The sequence below is a fragment of the Coturnix japonica genome, unplaced genomic scaffold, assembly GCF_054131305.1.
Source record: "Coturnix japonica strain WE unplaced genomic scaffold, WE-NBRP24 Scf046, whole genome shotgun sequence".
Classification (NCBI taxonomy): Eukaryota; Metazoa; Chordata; class Aves; order Galliformes; family Phasianidae; genus Coturnix; species Coturnix japonica.
The window spans coordinates 2,846,358-2,863,517 of NW_028188949.1; the positions used below are offsets into that span (position 1 = coordinate 2,846,358).

The 17,160-nt window shown below is 43.0% G+C and overlaps 1 protein-coding gene and 1 pseudogene across 2 annotated transcripts in view; one reads left to right on the forward strand and one right to left on the reverse strand.

Annotated features, from left to right (window-relative positions):
- Positions 1–17,160, reverse strand: part of LOC146752385 (receptor-type tyrosine-protein phosphatase T-like) — a 170,875-nt gene that overhangs the window by 52,148 nt on the left and 101,567 nt on the right. The window lies entirely within an intron of this gene.
- Positions 11,900–14,262, forward strand: LOC146752386 (uncharacterized; annotated as a pseudogene).

The window sequence follows — 17,160 nt, forward strand, 5'->3', positions numbered from 1 at the left end:
GGATATTTATGTCGTGAAAAGAATTATGTTGCTGAGGGTTTTTATAAGATAAATCTTCTCTGGAAACAAGACTGATTACATATTGCTTCAGCGACTACAAATATTTGCTGTACTCATTGAAAGGATGTGAAGATTGTGGCACTGTCACCTCACTGACCCTTCTGAAGCAGGGTCTCTTATTAGCAGAGGGACTTTGTGGCCTCACCACCAGCCCAGAGCAGTCCCAAGCAGCTATGCACTCAATGCAGGTATACCTGTACCCAAACTACTGCTAGATGCAGTGGAAGATCAGCACTTAGAGGTTAACTAACATCTGTATGGAGCACAAACACAGTAGTGATACTTAACTACAACTCTGATAACCAAAGAACCTCGATCTAAGCCTCCATCAGATGAATCCTGAAAGCAGTGCCATCTAACAGCCCTGGTCTGTAATAGGGATGATTTATCACAAAGACTCATGATAAAATTTCACACTTGAAGGTGCACAATGCTGTCCAGTGCTATTGCTTACCACTCAAGCCTCACAAGCAAGTTGCTTCCATCATCAACCAGAGGAAGAACACCGGCAGCTGGTGTTTGCTGGAATAACATCTGTGCTCCAATCACCTCTTTCCCTCAAATTTTAATTTACAAAGCAAAAATCCTTGGTATCAGACCCCAGATGAAAGCCATCGCTCATGTGTTACATGTACCTTACAAATGCTCTGCGTACCGCAATGCTCCACAGTCATCTTCAGAATTGTCTTTCCATGTTTTGTAAATGTTTATTTATTGAAAGAGTGACTGTCACAGCCATCAGCCTGTTCCTGAGAAGCAAACAGTGCTGTGGAATCACAAACTATTCTATAAATCTCAATGGCAAACAACTTTTTAATGGATTCACTGCCTTCATTCATTGTTGCTAAGGTCACTGCTGTAGCATGCTTTGAGACTGTCCTTATTCCATTATTTATAAATACAGTATGAATTGCTTTGCAGTACTGCAAAAAAAGGATCCATTAGCAATGAAGTTACCCCAGTTTATCAGATAAATGAATCTTGTAATAATAAACACGTGTCTCTACAATCAAAAGATCAGAAGTCTCTTTGATTTTAATTATACCTTCTTGTTTGCATCATCATTTTTTAAATCGCATGAAAATATACACTAAAACCATGAGGAGTTATTGTTGATTTTCAGTTCCAGTAGTTTGATTACTATTCATCCTATCAATTACTACCTTAACACTTCGGTAAAATGTAGAGAACTGATTTAAACACTTAATAAGGCATAGGTTATTAAATGGGCAAATAAGCAAAATAGAGGGAATAGTCGTAACTCAGCATAATATCTATGTTTAAAGACATTGCAAATCTTGTTCTCAGCACTCAAGAGCTTTATTACAGCTGAGCCTTGAAAGAGAGGCCCACAGGAATGAGTTGTAGGGACATTAGTAAGCCTCAAAGCCTCTTGCAAATGTAGTTCCAAGAAGGCTCAGAGTTCAGCAGAATACTAAATATCTTCTTCACCTGATTTAACCCATGGCCAACTGGCTGCTGCCAAGTGCTTCTCTCACTCATGGGAAACGCAGCATTTCAGTGTAGAACCCCCGGACCCACTCTCTGAAAACACACTGACCATTTATTTAGGTTCCAGGCATGCAAATGCTTGTGTAATGAGCATAATTTACAGACAGATGCTAAAGAACGCTCTCGTGATGAAATGCCAACAACAAATGAGTTCAGAGGTAGCAGTCAGTACAGATTTTTCTGAACAAGTAATTGCTGTTTAGAACGTGCACCTCATAGCTTTGCTTACAAATATGGAACTTACTTTAAAAATAAAATTCCCCATCTCATTACAACTCAATGGCTAAAAATAAAGGTCTCTCCAACCAAGGCTCAAGGAAAGCATGTTTTCAGCTGTTGATTACAAGTCATTAAAGAATTAAATGAGTACATTACAGCTAATGCTATATCAGCTCTTATTGGAGGAAGGGCAGCAAGGCAAAGGGAAGCTCTGCTGCCCCTCTGGACTGGGACAGCCAATGGCAACAGGCTTTGATACGCCTGAACAGACACAGTATGCACTAAACCAGGAACATAATTTCTTTCTGGCTTTGAAAGCTGTTTTGTCTGAATGTTTCATATACAAGTAACGGCCAACAGACATGATATAACAACTTGTAACTACCCGCACAGAGCAACTATCCTGCACTGTTCAGATACAATGTCAGACCAGTCAAAGTCATTCAAAAACAACAGCCCCTCTTTAGAATACACTTTTATTCTCTACTTTTACTTTGTATTTACAGTGTTTCTCATTTCTGGTTTGCTTCTGAACACATTTTTTCTCTCCTCTACACACGTTCTAAAAGATGACTGCAAACTCCGTTATGCCTCATTCTTCAAGTATGCAGCAGACATCTGTTAGATGCAGCCTCATTTGAGAGGTGCGCGGATGGATGGCTCAAGGTTCACAGAACGGCTTGGTTTAGTTTACTTTACTTTCACTCATCTAAGGCCACTGAGATGGAACACCACCAGACACTTACCCTGCTGCTGGAGCTCAAGGTTCTCAGATGCTCCACAGCACCTAACTCTGCATCAGACAAAACCCACTGCCTGTTTCCAGTGCCCCATAAGACAGCCATCTGGAGCACATGTTCATAGACTCCTGGCTTTCTTGCTGTTGCAATTCATAAAAATTCTAAATGGCCATGCAAGTTGGACCTCAACACTTGTGTATTTTCCAAAAGGAACTTTGGAATAACCCTTGGAGTTGGCATGAGGGCTACCAGAAGTATTTTAGCAAAACTATTAGTCTATTAGAAGGTACTAGATTCCAAGTAATCCAAGCACAGTCTTAGTTTCAATACACTGGATTCTATCTTTGCTTAATCATTAAAGACAAATGGCTAAATAATTTATTATGTCATTCCAAAGCATAAGAAGTGTGTTGTACGCCAGCCAGAACCAAATACCTCATTAGCAGGCATGCAGCTCCATTGCTGGCCAACTTTTACGGCCTCTGCAACTTGTGTAAAACTTCCATATGTCTGTCTATGTAACATTCACCAGGCAACCGTGGAGAGATTATTACCGTCTGTATTTGTGACAGAAAACACATATTAAATGCAATGCCAAAAGGCAACTGCAGCAAACAATGTCTGAAGAGGAATTGTTTCTTAAGGAGTTTGTTTTTACGTAACAGAGTTCTGACCATATGGTCACTTATTTACACACTTAAGAGATCGGCACCACAACTCTCAACTCAGAATATGACAAAGGTTGGCTGGTGAGTTATTTTTGTAACAAACTCCCAACTTCACGGAGCTTGGTTTTAACAGAAAGTGTTAATTGCTGTTAAGTCAGTGATGCTATTCTGGGTTTACTGCAGTGCAGCCAACGATGGAGTTTGGCAGAGAGAATTCAGAAAATAATGAAGCCCATCTCACAAGTCACCACACTGTATGGCAGAGCAAGAATTTCTCAAAAGGAGCAGCTCTAAACTGCAAAAGCAGAGGTTCATGCAGGCCACTGTGGAGGCGTATTGGCACAGCAAAAAGGAGCCTCAGTCATTTCAGCCCACACCTTTACCAGCTGTGATCACTGTGATTTGCTCATTCCCATGGGAACTAAATTAAACCAGATTTTTTCTTTTAAACAGGCAATGTTTGTTTGCCTATCATAACCCCTGGTACAATTACAGCAACCTAAGCAGAAGAGTCACCATCCTCATTTCCAAGCATGTTATCCTCTTAGGGTGGTCATTTTCTAGCTGAACATTATTTATGCCTCAGGAAGAGAAAATGAAATACTGCCTTGACTAACACTACCATTCAGAGAAGGTTTAAACTCTCCACAATAAAATACTAGTTTAATCCAAGCAGAAGACATTTCTCAGTAACAGGATGAATAGGTGGCTGGCTCAGAACACAAGGCAATATTTGTGCTCATAAAAAGTCCCAAACCATGCAGTTGCAATTAACGATTACTGAACTGGATCAATCACTACACAGAAGCCTAAGTAAAAGCCCAATAGTTACTGAATATTGACAAACATTTTTACTCAACTTGACAGCTGTACTCAATAACAAAGCTTTTCTTTGAGTAGCTTAAAAGAAGCTGCCTTTGAGCCACAGAACACATCCCTGTGCTTTAGTCAAACAAGTACGCTCAGCACACTCAATGTGCATAGTTTGCAATAGTTGATCATGACTCACTTCATGGTCTTTTTGATAGTAAGCAGCAACAAGATTATTAACATCCACAGAGGCTATTATTCACATGTGGTTTTTGGAGCCCAGTTGGACGCCTGTGTGAATTTATTTATTTTTACTAAATTGCCCAAAAGTGTGTATACATTTATGCCCTGTGGACTGCAGTTCATTTAGAACCTAATAGCGTTATACACACAATGTTAGATTTTGATTAGAAATTAATAGCATTAACTGAATCACATTTTCTGGCCATGCTCTTCCCTGCTGAGAAACATGGCTGTGCAACATCCATTCCAAGCTCCGCAGGTGATACAGACTGAGTTTATACCACTTTTTGGGTGAAAACTTCCAATATTTTACCTGCTAAGTTCTTTGACATAACCTAAATCCACCTTTATCCCCAGAAGGTAACTCAAATGTTGTACCAGCCACACCAAAATAACTGGTTAATGTAGCCATGAATTGACGCCACCGGGACCCCGCTTAAATGAAGAGCATTATTTAGCAACCACATAACAAACACTGCACCAAGTCCTGGCACTTTGGTTAAACACATGGAGCTAGAAGTGACAGAAGGGTTAAATGTACACAAACAGAGATGTTCAGAATGTGACGTAAATAGTTCATAACTTTGCTGAGAAATCCTCAGAGCCTCTAAACACCCAAGTATGCCAGCTCTTCCTTCAGCTCAAGTTCCTCACAGTTCTCAACAAATTTTGCAGTCAGTGCCATGCTACTTATTTAATTGTTCGCTTCCTCTTACAGAATGCAGTTTAATATGCTATTAGGAAAGTCATTTGGGCAATCCTTTGTTAACCTTCTGCCACATTTGACTATTTTCTATCTTCAGTAGCCTTCAAATCCCAAACAGAATTTTAACCCTCCCATGAGGATTATTTTATTTAATAAACTCTCGGGAGGTATTTCAAAAGCTTTGAAATCCCTGGTAAATCCAGTTTTTAATCCATTATTACACTGGCATTGAAGAAATTTCTGTAAATTAGAACGTCATAGTGCTCTGCTGGTTAGTCTGTCATGCTGGATTCACCTAAGTGGATTCATCTATTTGTTATTGTTTTAATCGTTTTTACCTCCAAGCTTTCTAGGATCATCTCTTTTTCTTTATGTTAAAGAAAGAGACTCCTGGCTCTTCTCTTCAGTAGCCAATTAAGCAGCTGTGAAAAAGCACATTAGCAAATCAAGTCCTTCCCCTAAAAAATTCCTCAGAGAATTATGAAGTTTTCTTGTTTGTTACTAAAACCACAAGTGGTTGTTTGACCAAGAATCAAAGAAGGAAAAAAAACCTCCCCCCACACCTCCCAAGAGAAAAAAAAAATAATGCTAGTGCAAAGTAATCAGTTAGGTTACCTGAAGTGTAGATTTCTGTACCTAAAAAAGAACCCAATTACTGATATTCTGATTCTAGCTGACTCATCAGTCCTCAATTCCCGCAGCCAGGAGATTTAAATAAACTTAGAATCTCTTATTACCTTAGTCTGAAATTATCTTTCTACCCCAATTTCAAGTGTCTGTACTAGACCTCAAAGTTATTCTTAATAGGCTCTTTTTATTATTTAATTATTTTTTAAAGTGGAATGTTATTTTTATCTTCAAAGGGACAGCAATGATAAGATTGAATCTGAGTGGGTAAGGATCCAGGAGAAGACCAACAGGGCGAACATCCAGGTGGGGGTCTGTTAAAGACAACCTAATCGGGATGAAGAGACAGACAAGGCATTTCTGTGAACAGCTGGCACAGGCTGTATGATTGCCAGCCCTTGTTCTCATTGAGGACTTTAACTTCCCCTGATAAATACTGGAAATATAACGCTGCACATTAATCTAGACCCACAGTCTAGGAGGCTTCTAGAAGTTATGGAAGACAAACTTCACAGCTGGTAAGAGTGCCTACCAGGGGAGGTGCACTCCTAGACCTGGTGTTCACAAACAGAAGAACTGATGGAGATGTGGAGGCCAGGAGCTGTCTTATGCAGAGCAATCCCGCAATGGTAGAGTTCTCTATTCTTGGGGAAGGGCTAATGAGAATCTCCATCGTTTACTGGATGCAGATGGGTACCTGACCACTCAGGATAATGGCAGCCCATGGCTGGCATCAGTACCCTCTTTGCTGGGTAAAGAACTGGCTGAACACCAGGCCCAGAGAGTGGTGGTGAACAGAGTTAAATCCAACTGGTGACCAGGCACTAGTGGTGCTCCCCAGGGGTTCAGTACTGTGGTCTGTCCTGTTTAAGATCTTTATTGATGACCTGGATGAGAGGATTGAGTGCACTCTCAGTAAGTTTGCAGATGACACCAAGTCATCTTTTATGATTCTATGACTTATTTGCTTTATTCCATGGCAGCCCTAACAATCTCTCTTAGTTCATACTTTCAGTCTTCAAAGATGCCACCAAATGTAGCAACGCTTGAATAAACTTACTTCAGTGTAAGGACAAACAGTAGCATGGTTTCCTACACATAACCCTTCTTAATTCTTCAATTGGAACAGCAAGATAAAAAAGCCTAAAACTCTGTGCGAGACAGCCTTGAAACAACATAAGTATCGAGACTTGAATGGAGGGCTGGGCAATTACAGCAGAACGTTTAAGATGGCCAAGAGGTAAAGTGAAAAATTCAGTTGTATTTTTAGAACATGAAGGAAGTTTTCAGTACTGGCATGAGTTCAAAAGGAAACAGATTTTTCCATAGGCAAAGCTCCCCCTTACCATTCCATGAGCACGCTGTTGAAACAGGCTGTAAACACTTTAGGTAGAAAGAACTCAAATTAAAACATACTTGAGCGGTTTTCTCAGGTTCTGATACTGCTCTAAATGAAGCAGACAAATAAAGCTCCTCCTGAACTCAGCACGATCAGGATCAGGGCCAAATTATTAACAAGCATCTTTCTGAGTAGGATTATCTATCTTTGAAAAATAATTGCTCCTCGTGGCCTTGCAAACAAATGAGCAATTTCTGTAGGACTTACATCGAGCTAACTAGAATTTCCACAAATTCATGCAAACAAACTAGCATTCCAAGCATGGGGACACAATTAAGCTTTCAGGCTTTCAGTTTTCCCATTAATCTCTATTACAGAAATGTACTCTGGAATCCTATTTCTATGCCTCCTGATTTAATATATTGAACTCTATTATTGCAGCTGCAGGAAGCTCTCAAGTCAACACCCTGGCAGAGATTTTGGGATGGAGATTTCTCTAGCATCCACATTCTGCTCCATTTTAGAAATAAGAAAATGCCTCAAAATGCGTCAGTTTTTTTTCCTCTGGTGATCATGTACAACATAAAACGTATCACTTTTAAACTTGTATTTATTAGCATTACTTACGCTTATAACATGATCCAAAAACATAGGCAGTTACATAGGCAAACACATAGTAAAAATATCAGAGGGATCTTAGGACTTCTTCCCTTTCTAGAGGCCACTTTCACTTTGACTGCAAGCAGCATAACTCTATGTGTGCTACAGCAGGGTCAGCATGCATTATTCTGCCCACAGGCACTGGGATGGCAGTCTACCCACAGGTGAAGACTTACAGAATAAATTAGGAAGTTCATACCCCAGGGGAACGATTGTTAAAATAAGCTCAGCATTTCTGACAGCCATGCAACGGTGTTTCTACTCTTGAGGTTTTATGGATGCTCAATTGAAATAACTTGCTTAGCTTGCTCACAGCTGCCATTCACAAGGAGCGCTGATCTACAAAATGCAGCATGGTGAGCAACCTCATGAAACCCATTAGATTTTCCTCTAAATGTCAGTGTACGTACAGGTAGCCTATTGGATCATCGGGCTAATCAGTTTTTCAAGGCAGTGGTATTGTGTTTGGATAGCACATGCATTTCTCAAGCAATCAAGATTACTCAGTTTTTAGTTTTATTTTTTAAGAGCATTTAAACTGTCTTCTGTAGTTACTTGTTAAAGCACTGAGACGCACTGGAATGCAGAGCCCAGTACCCAAAAGCTGACTGTGGAATACTGCCTGAAGTTTACCATCTTTGAGCCAGCGATACACAACAACATGGAGGTACTGCAACCAAACGTCAAGAGCCCAGTGTTGTTACACGCACAGAGCTGTTCCCTTCCCAGCTCTGAACTGAAAGGAATAGAGAATATACTACATTTAAAAAACATTGTCTAGAAGAGCAGTAAAAATGATAACAGCTTAAAACACAGTCCATGCTCAGATTGGCTCTGTATCCGTATCATTTTCAGCAGCTGGGGAGGAAAAGTACCCAAAACAGACAACTGCTGCTTGTGATATAAACATAAAAACTACATTTAAAAACAAATAAATAAATAAACACAAACCCCAAGCTCTTTTCCATTTGTTTAGTCTTTCCTCTTACTTTTGGTATTCAGAACACCATGATGTGAGCCCCCAGAGGAATGGAATTTGAGCAGTCCTGCTGCCTGACAATTTCCTTTGCTATTTTGCCTCCTCATACTGTAAAGGAAGAATCCAATTTCCAAACCTACAGACAGTTCATTTAAAACACATCTTTCCATTTTGAATGTGTACCACTTGCAGCTTGTGCTTTGAGGACACGCAATTATGTTTCACCCTAGTAAGGCAAAGGCTCAGCATATTCCACTAAAACTGGTAACAGGCTGAAGGTTTACATTTTCAACATAGATAACTTGATGAAAGTCTGATTTCACAGCGCTGTGAAACACATACCGTATGCTGAGTGCAAACTTTCCTCCAAGAGATCTTTCTGAATTCCATCCTGTTTTAATTTCCTCCTAACGTATTCTATTCAGAACGCTTTTACTTTAAACAGTTCAAGATTTTAGTTGTTCTATTTACAATAAGGCATAAAGGAATTAACAAGAACTGAGATCATTTGCTCCATTTCTATTTTGCATTCACACAGCCTCCATCCAGGGTGCTAATTTGGTAGAACAGTGGAGGATGATTTCCTCCTGCTCACAGAACCGCTTAGACTCAGCATGCAACAATTTGCCTATCAAACAGTTTGTTAAGAGCTGAAGGGTATATATTGCTCATCTTACTCTAATTCTCTTGGCCATGAGCACACTTATTTTTTCCGTAGTATTTTCAATATGGCTCAATACAATAGTAGATTTTAACTTCTTTCCATTTAGGAAACTACCAAATGACTCTATGTCATATGCAATGGTGCTAGAAATAAAATATCCAGAAGTATCTAAAATTCCAGATAGTACCAGTGCCATAAGGGTACACACAACTAAGGATTTGTACCAAACTCTGACAATGTCAGTGAAAGCACAGCACTTTAAATACGGCATTCACGCTGCCTACAGCTCCAGATACCTTTAAATCACGTGAAGTACAACAATTATGATTTCCAAAAGCCTGGTACATCTTGATTTCTGCATTCTCAACTCATACATGTGCTGCATGACATGATTTCATGCATTCAACCACACAGTTGTATGGCAATTGTAGACATGCTTGTAGCATGTAAAGCCTTTGGTATAGCAACGCATTTGCAGCTCTGAAAAGGCGTGGATTTTAATTACTCATCAATCTTTTGAAGATGTTCTTACTACTTTGACGTCTAAGATGCTCTACAGATCAGTCAAGGTACAAGCCTTAATAAGGCTCTGAAGGTTTTCTTAACCTTTACCAGAAGTGTTGTCTCATTTTTAGCAATGGAAGTCACCAAAGCATGAAGAAAAGCTTACCTCAAAGACCTAAGGAAAAAAACTGAAAGAAAGATTATGCATTGCATATATTATGCAAACATGACCATTGAAAATGTATTACACAGTTTTTCTCTCCTTCTGAATTAGAGTGAGCTGATTTTCCAACCATATCTAACACGAAAACAGATTTTCATAGAAAAGATAACTCTCTAAAACATTGTTTTCCTTCCTCAGCATATAGTGGATGAGCATTACATGCAGAAGGACATGGGAACGTCAAGACAAGGAAAGGCAGGCCTTGCCACCCAGCCTCCAGGGCAGCTTGCAAAGGCCTCTGCTGCAGTGAACATTCTCCCATAAATCATAAGTAGTACTGAAGCTACACATTTGATGTTGTATTTTTCTATTCTCAGCTACTGTAGTCCAGACTATCCCTAATAACTTCTTGAACTATATCCTACAATGCACAGTTTTCAGTACACAAAGCTGATACAAGGAAAGATTCCATTATGACAAGGGTGGCCAAACATTAGAACAAGCCTCCTACAGAGATGCTGACGCCCTGGGCATGTCAGTATTCAAGAGACACTCCAATGCCCTCACAAATTTGTTTCATCCCTAAAGAGGCCAAGAAGCTTTTTAAGTAGGTCCCTGCCAACTGAACCATTCTGTTCTATTCGGGGGAGACAACAGAACCAAGGCACCTTGGTCAAAGGTGGCTGCACTGACAGGGCTTGGATTTCTTGAATTCACTCCTCATACCACAGCTGTTTAATTACTGGAGTCAACAAATATCTATGCCAAAACACTTACTTTGCTCAGGATGATGAAACAGCCAAGGTAACGTAACAAAATACATATATTTGCAGAATGCTTTTATGCACTACTTGAATCTTTGTACAAAGCAGACCCTAGTATTTACAGCAGCCATGACTTGTGCTTGCCGGAAGGATGTGTTAGGGATTCCCTCAGGAATCAGAGGTTACAAAATGATCCCCATGCTCTTGATTCTGGTTACATGTCATATCACAGCTTACAGCCATGTTACATCTTCCACACAGCTCAATAAGGACTTAAACTCCTATCTGTTAAAAATCTAATCACCAGCTTACTCTTGAGTTCTGACATGCTACCAGAGGATGCAGAGGATTTCAGAAGCAAAGGTCACACTCCAAGCTCATCCTATTCAATGCAAGCTATGAGAACAGCTCCAAAAGTAAGGCCTCCTATTTTATTACGTTGGCCCAGGACATCAGAGGCAGATATTGGTGGTATTGATATCCTGGGTTGAAGTTTTGTGACAAATTCCCACCAGCCACCAAGGATTTGAAACTTCAACTTCAATGTTTAAAAGCAACAAACCTACAAAAACCGTTCCCCATTGGTTCCCCTAGAACCTGTACCAAGAAATTACCATCAAGCTATTTTTAGGACCCTCCTGGACCTGTTTTATACCAGCTGTGTGGTATTCACCCTTAACATCTGGCAAGTTGAAGTCATTGTAAGGACAAGAGCACCTGATGCACAGGTACCTCTCAGGTCCTTAAAGAATACATCATCAGTGTCATCATCCCAGAAGGGTAGCAACACTTCACTTCCTCTCCCACAACTGCCCTGCCTGTCGCTGATGAAGGGCCAGTAACCATCCATCATGACACAACAGGCACAGGGCTCTTCCCAACACATTTTGCTAATGCCAATGACACTGCAGCTATGGGACAGTGCCAAGACTTCCAGCTGCTCTACCTACTTCCACCTGCTGTGTGCACTGGTGTATAAATGTTTCAAATGCGCTTCACTGTACCCAGAACTCATGCAAATGACTGAAGGATCTCAATAGCATGCACTGCTTCAAAGTTTGTTGGCTTGTCTGTTTATTACTGTGAGCTGGTTTTATTTCTATTCATCTTTCAGATTATATGCAACCTCCATCCCCATTGAAAACTATGGCTGCTCTCAGGCCATTGCCTCCCCACGCCCAACACAGCCATGTTTTGGTCACCATGGGACATTCTAATGGTCACACTGCCACAGCTTTCTGATGTCACAAACCACCTCCCTGACAACCGCTATAAATACAGGGACCCTGACAACAGAACATCAGTCCTTAGTCGACTCGCGACTTGGTGACACGCTTGTGGCCCGAGGAGCAACTCAAAGTCATTTCCCACCTTCCGTGTTGTCCCTCGTGGAGGAGGATGGATCCTCCTCCACCAAAGAAGCGGCGGCTTCAGGGGAGCAGCAGCAAACCTGAGCCGATGGATGTCGATCCACCACAGAGCAGCGTCGAGCCCATGGAGGTGGACATCCCTCTGCAGGAGGAACCCATGGAGGTGGATCCACCTCCATCGAGGCAGGGCAGACACCCCAACATCGTGTCTGCCTGGCGACGCTGCTACCTCCATCGGCGGCGCACCAGGGGCTCTCCATTTCCATCTTGGCGTTGAAATGGCACCATCCGCCAGAGAGCCCCTGCGCCAGCTGCTGCTCCCTGCCGCCCTTTCTTCCCCGCCCTCCATCCTCAGCCTTCCCCAAGACCTCTCACCTCTTCTTCCCCTAACTCTGAGGAGACGGGAGGGACTGGCACTGCTGTCCCAGAAGCTGCTGCGCCGGGAGAAGACAAGGAGTCCAACAGATGGCTTTCAGCTTCCTGCAGCCTCCAGCTGAGCCCTGACAAGAGGGCAGGACTGGGACTGGTGTCCTCTCAGCTGCTGCACCACCACAGCACGAGGAGTCCAGCGGACGGCCCCGAGCTCCCTGCGGCCTCCAGGCGCTGGCACAGAAGCTACAGAGGCGGCTGTTCCTTTGGAGAAGCAGAGGACTTGGCTTTGGATGGGAAGAAGGGCTCAAGGGCAACACCAAGGTGCACTGCAGTTGCTCCACTGGGACTTTTGTTTCAACACTGGGCCACAACCGATTTAAAAGGACAACACAAAGTAATAACAATAAAAACCTGAGCAATTCTTAAAAAAGCAAAAACAGTCTGTGCCTCTCCATGTGGGTACTTGAGGGTCTGCCTGGCGACTCCCATGTCCCCTCTTGCTCTCCCCAGTGGGAATGGCTCTGCCCCACAGGGTGAGGGCCCAATCCAGGTCTCAGTGCTGGGTAGGAGCCTGGGCACACAGCAGCCCAGGGCAGGCTGCGGGCACGGCCTGTGCTCAGCGCTGGGCACAGAAAGCCAAGAAGGGGGGATGGAAGGCAGCGAGGAACTGTTGCAGATGCCATGGAACTAAACAGGAGGCATTACTTTCAGAGCAGCAGAATCTGAGTTGTTCTGCTGCCTCTTCCAAGAAGCCAGATGCCTTCCTTGTCCCATAAGACCAGATGTTCTGCTTATAGCAGTGACACAAAAACAAAGCAAAGATGAAACTGTTAGTCAGTGGAACACTGATCTCAGCAAGGGTGATCATATTCTTGGTAGAATGAATAAAATCACTGACATTCTACTAGTATGAAATGTCTTTCAAAGTGGGGAGCAAGTCTACAGAAAAAAAAAAATGCTGAAGCATTGCATTAGAATCCCAGCCCTTTTTACCAGCTCCCCATTCTGGATGACCTTTCCACACCACTCTGCACTGCAAACCCTTGTAATACAATTGGAAATGCTTTGCACTGCTCTTTCTGCACACATGCAAGTGGGGTTTTGAGGAAGCAATGTCAAAGGCTATCCTGGCACTAACTAGATTCTTTTTCCTGTTAGGCCACCTGTTTGTGAAGAAGCATGGATTTATCTTGCACTGTCAATACAGGTATTTTTCTACTTGATGAATAAATCATTAGGGATAACAATAACCAAGTCCCATTATTTACATTTACAAGAAGAACTTTCAAGGCTGACACTGTCTAATTTCAAAATGATAATTCATAGACTTGATTTTCTATTTTCTTTGGGGCTTCTGCCTCACCTTGTTAACACATGGAACATACACACACACAACGACCTTGCACACTGATTAATGTAACAAAATACATATATTTGCAGAATGCTTTTATGCACTACTTGAATCTTTGTACAAAGCAGACCCTAGTATTTACAGCAGCCATGACTTGTGCTTGTTGGAAGGATGTGTTAGGGATTCCCTCAGGAATTAGAGGTTACAAAATGATCCCCATGCTCTTGATTCTGCTTACATGTCATATCACAGCTTACAGCCATGTTACATCTTCCACACAGCTCAATAAGGACTTAAACTCCTATCTGTTAAAAATCTAATCACCAGCTTACTCTTGAGTTCTGACATGCTACCAGAGGATGCAGAGGATTTCAGAAGCAAAGGTCACACTCCAAGCTCATCCTATTCAATGCAAGCTATGAGAACAGCTCCAAAAGTAAGGCCTCCTATTTTATTACGTTGACCCAGGACATCAGAGGCAGATATTGGTGGTATTGATATCCTGGGTTGAAGTTTTGTGACAAATTCCCACCAGCCACCAAGGATTTGAAACTTCAACTTCAATGTTTAAAAGCAACAAACCTACAAGCACCATTCCCCATTGGTTCCCCTAGAACCTGTACCAAGAAATTACCATCAAGCCATTTTTGGGACTCTTCTGGACCTGTTTTATAGCAGCTGTGTGGTATTCACCCTTAACATCTGGCAAGTTGAAGTCATCGTAACGACAAGAGCACCTGATGCACAGGTACCTCTCAGGTCCTTAAAGAATACATCATCAGTGTCATCATCCCAGAAGGGTGGCAACACTTCACTTCCTCTCCCACAACTGCCCTGCCTGTCTCTGATGAAGGGCCAGTAACCATCCATCATGACACAACAGGCACAGGGCTCTTCCCAACACATTTTGCTAATGCCAATGACACTGCAGCTATGGGACAGTGCCAAGACTTCCAGCTGCTCTACCTACTTCCACCTGCTGTGTGCACTGGTGTATAAATGTTTCAAATGCGCTTCACTGTACCCAGAACTCATGCAAATGACTGAAGGATCTCAATAGCATGCACTGCCTCAAAGTTTGTTGGCTTGTCTGTTTATTACTGTGAGCTGGTTTTATTTCTATTCATCTTTCAGATTATATGCACGCTCCATCCCCATTGAAAACTATGGCTGCTCTCAGGCCATTGCCTCCCCACGCCCAACACAGCCATGTTTTGGTCACCATGGGACATTCTAATGGTCACACTGCCATGGCTTTCTGATGTCACAAACCACCTCCCTGACAACCACTATAAATACGGGGACCCTGACAACAGAACATCAGTCCTTAGTTGACTCGCGACTTGGTGACACCCTTGTGGCCCAAGGAGCAACTCAAAGCCATTTCCCATCTTCTGTGTTGTCCCTCGTGGAGGAGGATGGATCCTCCTCCACCAAAGAAGCGGCGGCTTCAGGTGAGCAGCAGCAAACCTGAGCCGATGGATGTCAATCCACCACAGAGCAGCGTCGAGCCCATGGAGGTGGACATCCCGCAGCAGGACGAACCCATGGAGGTGGATCCACCTCCATCGAGGCAGGGCAGGCACCCCAACATCGTGTCTGCCTGGCGACGCTGCTACCTCCATCGGCGGCGCACCAGGGGCTCTCCATTTCCATCTTGGCGTTGAAATGGCACCATCCGCCAGAGAGCCCCTGCGCCAGCTGCTGCTCCCTGCCGCCCTTTCTTCCCCACCCTCCATCCTCAGCCTTCCCCAAGACCTCTCACCTCTTCTTCCCCTAACTCTGAGGAGACGGGAAGGACTGGCACTGCTGTCCTAGAAGCTGCTGCGCTGGGACAAGACAAGGAGTCCAACAGATGGCTTTCAGCTTCCTGCAGCCTCCAGCTGAGCCCTGACAAGAGGGCAGGACTGGGACTGGCGTCCTCTCAGCTGCTGCACCACCACAGCACGAGGAGTCCAGCGGACGGCCCCGAGCTCCCTGCGGCCTCCAGGCGCTGGCACAGAAGCTACAGAGGCGGCTGTTCCTTTGGAGAAGCAGAGGACTTGGCTTTGGATGGGAAGAAGGGCTCAAGGGCAACACCAAGGTGCACTGCAGTTGCTCCACTGGGACTTCTGTTTCAACACTGGGCCACAACCGATTTAAAAGGACAACACAAAATAATAACAATAAAAACCTAAGCAATTCTTAAAAAAGCAAAAACAGTCTGTGCCTCTCCATGTGGGTACTTGAGGGTCTGCCTGGAAAATCCCGTGTCCCCTCTTGCTCTCCCCAGTGGGAAAGGCTCTGCCCCGCAGGGTGAGGGCCCAGTCCAGGTATCAGTGCTGGGTAGGAGCCTGGGCACACAGCAGCCCAGGGCAGGCTGCAGGCACGGCCTGTGCTCAGCGCTGGGCACAGAAAGCCAAGAAGAGGGGATGGAAGGCAGCGAGGAACTGTTGCAGATGCCATGGAACTAAACAGGAGGCATTACTTTCAGAGCAGCAAAATCTGAGTTGTTCTGCTGCCTCTTCTCAGAAGCCAGATGCCTTCCTTGTCCCATAAGGCCAGATGTTCTGCTTATAGCAGTGACAAAAATCAAAGCAAAGATGAAACTGTTAGTCACTTGAACATTGATCTCAGAAAGGGTGATCATACGCTTGGCAGTATGAATAAAATCACAGACATTTTACTAGTATGAAATGTCTTTCAAAGAGGGGAGCAAGTCTACAGAAAAATAACACTGAAGCATTGCAGTATAAACCCAGCCCTTTTTACCAGCTCCCCATTCTGGATCACCTTTCCACACCATTCAGCTCGGCAAACCCTTGTAATACGATTGGAAATGCTTTGCACTGCTCTTTCTGCACACATGCAAGTGGGGTTTTGTGGAAGCAATTTCAAAGGCTATCCTGGCATTAACTAGATTCTTTTTCCTGTTAGGTCACCTGTTTGTGAAGAAGCATGGATTTATCTTGCACTGTCAATACAGGTATTTTTCTACTTGATGAATAAATCATTAGGGATAACAATAACCAAGTCCCATTATTTACATTTACAAGAAGAACTTTCAAGGCTGACACTGTCTAATTTCAAAAAGATAATTCATAGACTTGATTTTCTATTTTCTTTGGGGCTTCTGCCTCACCTTGTTAACACATGGAACATACACACACACAACGACCTTCCACACTGATTAACGTAACAAAATACATATATTTGCAGAATGCTTTTATGCACTACTTGAATCTTTCTACAAAGCAGACCCTAGTATTTACAGCAGCCATGACTTGTGCTTGCTGGAAGGATGTGTTCGAGATTCCCTCAGGAATTAGAGGTTACAAAATGATCCCCATGCTCTTGATTCTGGTTACGTGTAGTATCACTGCATACAGCCATGTTACATCTTCCACACAGCTCAATAAGGACTTAAACT